General features: G+C 40.6%; 1 non-coding gene across 1 annotated transcript; it reads right to left on the bottom strand.

Annotated features, from left to right (window-relative positions):
- Positions 1–1,691: 1,691 nt before the first annotated feature.
- Positions 1,692–1,798, bottom strand: LOC141609996 (small nucleolar RNA R71). The gene has a single exon (XR_012527894.1). It is a non-coding gene; the product is annotated as a small nucleolar RNA R71 (small nucleolar RNA).
- Positions 1,799–4,752: the final 2,954 nt, after the last annotated feature.

The raw sequence follows: 4,752 nt of genomic DNA, 5'->3' as shown, positions 1-4,752 counted from the left end.
CCAAGTTTTAGTTCCTTAATCTCTCTCTTGTTCTTACTTTATTTTGGGTAATTGAAGATTATTTGGGTTATTATTGGGAGATTGACAACCTCTCAATCTAGGATTCAAGTACTTCTATTATTCTTGCTTTATTATTGGAATCATTAGTAGGTATAATCTCTTAATCCCTTTTTAATTATTGCTAATTACTTTCATTTATTCATCATGTTTCATTATGTTAGTATGATTGACAACCTTTCTAGCATGATCAATATGATAATGAGTGAGTAGTCTCTTAGCTAGGGTTTAATGGGTGATTAGGGGAAACCAACATGGGGAATGATTCATGCTTAAATTAATATGATTTCATATCTTATTTGCTTGCTTGTTTTGATCTTAATGCATGCACATGTTATATTTGATGAAATGCTAAGCCTATGAATCCTTGCATTTACTATCATCTTCTATCCTTTCAACTTGACTTGTAAGACATAACCCAACTCGAGTCTTGTTAGACCATGCATGTGTTAAGTAGGGAAGATTAAGTCGACTTGTAGGTGTTGTACAATCCAAGAGATTCGGCTCCGGGACCCAAACTTTCCTAGGATTGTAAGATATAACCCAACTCAATCCATCACAACAATAATTGCTTGCTTATAATTTGAGAACATGTTTGTATGATCATATCCCATGATTCCCCTATGAACCCATGACACCCTAGTGCTTTTAATCAATTGTTTACACCCTTATTTCATTTACCTTGTTAGTTTATTTTCATTGCTATTTTAGTTTAGTAACCTTCTACATCAACCCAATTCGTGACACCCCTAGACACCACTAGTTACAATAGAATCTTCATTTCAATACCCGTCCCTTGGGATCCGACCTTTACTTGCCTCTTTACTAATTGTAGAGTTGTTTGTGAAGTATAAATTGTGTTTTGTATCGACCATTGACCAACGACCACATATGCTTAATTGTGAACACCAAATGGCTCCGATCAAAAATGGCGCCGTTGCCGGGGACGGTGTTTAATTGATTTAAGATTTCTTTTATTGTTTTTAGTTGTGTCTTTTTCACCTTGGGGAAGTAAAACTCCTCAAGGATTGTTCTAATTGTTTTTGAGTTGTTTGATATTTTGCATGTCTAGAAGGTTACAAAGAGATTTGTTACCTTTTGACCGTGAAATCGAAAGAACCTTGACGAATAATAGGAGACTTGTTAGGAGGAATTTGGGAGGTGTTGGTGAAGTTGTTCAACCCACTAGTGAGTTTGTCAATCCTTTCGCAATAGAAGGAGAAGAGAACCCATTAAACAATACCACACAAAATCCACCTACAATGCCTAAATTCTCGTCACACTCTATACCCACCGAGGAGGATCTACCAAATGGTACTCCTACCCCACAACATCTTACCGGAAACTTTATTGCCAAGTCCGCCTTCATCCAACTAGTTGAGAGGAGCCAATTCGGAGGAATGCCTAGTGAGGACCCTCATTCTCATATGGAAACATTTTGTGATTATTGTGAAGCTATCTCTCAAACGGGCGTGACTCAAGACCAAATAAGATGGGTCTTATTTCCTTTTTCGTTAATCGGCACCGCAAAACAATGGTTGAAGGGCCTTGATAAGGCCACCCTTGGAATAGATTCTTGGAAGAAGCTAGCTCTAGCTTTCTACAAAAAATTCTACCCACCGGAAAAGACCAATATGCTAAGAGCTCAAATTACGGGTTTTAAGCAAAGGGATGAAGAATCTTTGTATGAAGCTTGGGAGCGGTTCAAAGGTATTTGTCGCTCATGTCCTCACCATGGACTTAGCGAATGGTTTTTAGTGCAACAATTTTGGAATGGTTTATATCAAGATTCAAGGAACATTCTCAATATGGGATCAAATGGAATGTTCACCGAAGTTGATGACAATCAAACATGGAACAAGATTGAGGAAATGGCGGTCCATAATTCGCAATATAGTAGGCCTCGCAAGGCTACTAGAGGAAAGTATGAAGTGGACACCGTTACTCAATTGGGTGCTCAACTTAGTGCTCACATTGACACAATCAACTTGAAGTTTGAACAAGCTATGGCTAGACTTGAGGAAAGCTCAAAATCATCAAAGCATCATGTCAATGCCATGACGGCATCCTCATCAATCCCAAGCGGGATATGTGAGAATTGTGGAACCTTAGGTCATGACTCAAGCGAGTGTAGGGGAACAACCGAGCAAGTCAATGCTTTCCAAGCTTACAAAAGCGGTACCCCTTATTCAAATTTTTACAATGAAAACACCAAGTTCCATCCAAATCTCTCATACAAAAGCCAAAATGTCCAAAACCCTCAAACAACATACACTCCACCACCCATGAGAAATCAAAACCAAAGACCCTTTTTCAATCAAAACCAAGGTTACCAAAATCAAAATCCATACAATCACCACAATGACCAAAGTTTTGATGTCCAAAAAGCGGTCCTTCAAATGCAAAAGAATCAACAAGAATTTTTCACCCAAATGCAAAAAGATAGCCAAGCAAAAGACACCACCATCAACAACATTCTAGCTCACACCAAGATGTTGGAAACACAATTGACCCAACTAGCATCTTCGAGCTCACAAAGACAAAAGGGGCAATTACCACCTCAAGGTAATCCCCCTAGACATGAAACGGTTAGTGCCATTCACTTGAGAAGTGGTACAAGGTATGAAGCACCGAAGGAGCAAGTTGAGGATGAAGTTGTGAGAGCTAGTGAGAATGAAGTTGTGGTACAAGGTCCCAAAGAAGGGGAATCATCAAAAGAAGAAAGTTCAAAGAAAAATGAAGACAAAGCCAAAGAAAAGGAGCCCATTGTGATTAGACTTCCTTTTCCAAGTCGTCAAGCCAAGCCTAAATTTGATGATCAACTTGGAAAGTTCATGGAAATTGTGAAGAACTTAGAAGTCTCAATTCCTTTCACGGAATTAATCAATCACGTTCCGGCCTATGCAAAGTACATGAAAGATATCCTCACAAAGAAGAAGTCGATCCAGAAACTTGAGACTATCGCCTTCACTAAGGTGAGTAGTGCCATACTTCAAGGGAGTTCACCTCCAAAGTTAAAGGATCCGGGAAGCTTCTCAATACCGTGTACCATTGGCGACACAACGATCAACAAAGCCTTATGTGATCTAGGGGCTAGTGTGAGTGTCATGCCGTACTCGGTAAGTAAAAGGTTGGGGATGGGAGAGCTTAAATGTACCAATATCACTCTTCAAATGGCCGATAGATCGACGAAGACACCGCTAGGGATATGGGAAGATGTCCCCGTGCGAATTGGGAAGTTTTTCATCCCGGTGGACTTTGTCATTGTTGATATGGAGGAAGATTCCAACATTCCAATCATCTTAGGAAGACCTTTCCTACACACCGCTGGTGCGGTGATTGATGTGAAGCATGGAGAGCTCACTCTAGAAGTGGGAGATGAAAGCATAACTTTTAATCTTGACAAGACCATGAGAGCTCCTCGTTTGCATGAGCCATGTTTCATGATTGATCATTATAGCCGGAAAGATGAGAAGAAGAAATCGGAACTCCAATGGAGGAAGAAAGTTGAAGATGCTCCATTCAAAGAGCAAGTGAATTGTGACAAGGAGAGCTTGCAAAGCTCATCAAAATCAACCAAGGAAGAAGATGATGGCCTCATTGGCCAAGAGAAGAAATTGGGAGAGTTGTCTCCATCCAAGCAAGAGATTTTCAATGATCAACTCAATGAAGTTTGTGGTCTTTGGGACGACGAATTTGAAGGGATCTTTAATCCCTACATTGGGCATGCCATCGATCATGATCAACAACAAGAACCACGGTCTATTGAGGACCTCTACCATAACAATGAACGAGCTTTTGATTACTTCTTCAAGGTGTTAAGCAACATCAACAACACCTTGAACATGCCTCCTTGACATCTCATCAAGAATGAGAGTTTGGTGGAGTCCTCCCTAAACCACCACTTGTAAATATTTCTAACTCCCTAACTTACATTTAATTTTTGCATTGCATTTTTGTCATTTTTGGATTTATTTTTACTTTGATCAAAATAATTGTCATGAAAAGAGAGAAGTGAGGGAGGGACTAATGATTTAATTGATGTGTAGTGCTTTACCTTAGTGTGGGGATGGCAATTGCCTAGGCTATTCATGCCTTAGTAGTGCCCCCGCAATGAAGAACACAAGATTTGAAAGAAAGAAAGAAAGAATGATAAGGGAATGCGTTGGTGCACGGATGGACCTGAATCCGTGTACACAAGGACCAATCCGAGCGGATTCCTGAGAATCCGCCCGTCTACAGAGGATCCGAGCGTCCCTCGAGAAGACGCCCGTCTTGGCCTGAATGAAAACGCAAAATTCTTGATGTTGAAGAATCCGAGCGGATTCCTGGAAAGACGCCCGTCTCACAGAATCCGTCCGTCTTGTGGACAATCCGCCCGTCTTGCAGCTGAAGAAAAACAAAGAAAAATCTCTGGACAAGAATCCGTCTCGTCTCAGCAGAATCCGAACGGATTCCCCAGAATCCGCCCGTCTCTAGGCGGGATTTTTGAAAATTTGAAGCTGAAGAATCCGAGCGGATTGCGCCTAATCCGCACGGATTGTCCCTGCGTCCTAATATTGTCGAGTTCTTTAAATACCCACCCCACCTTCATTCATTCATTCATTCACTCATAAACACTACCCATAACATCAAAACCCTCATCCTCTCCATCTCAAAAACAAAAACCCTCAACAAAACTCACCAAAATCAAAT

Source organism: Silene latifolia, chromosome 10, assembly GCF_048544455.1.
Source record: "Silene latifolia isolate original U9 population chromosome 10, ASM4854445v1, whole genome shotgun sequence".
Classification (NCBI taxonomy): domain Eukaryota; kingdom Viridiplantae; phylum Streptophyta; class Magnoliopsida; order Caryophyllales; family Caryophyllaceae; genus Silene; species Silene latifolia.
This window is presented reverse-complemented; position numbering and strand designations above follow the sequence as displayed.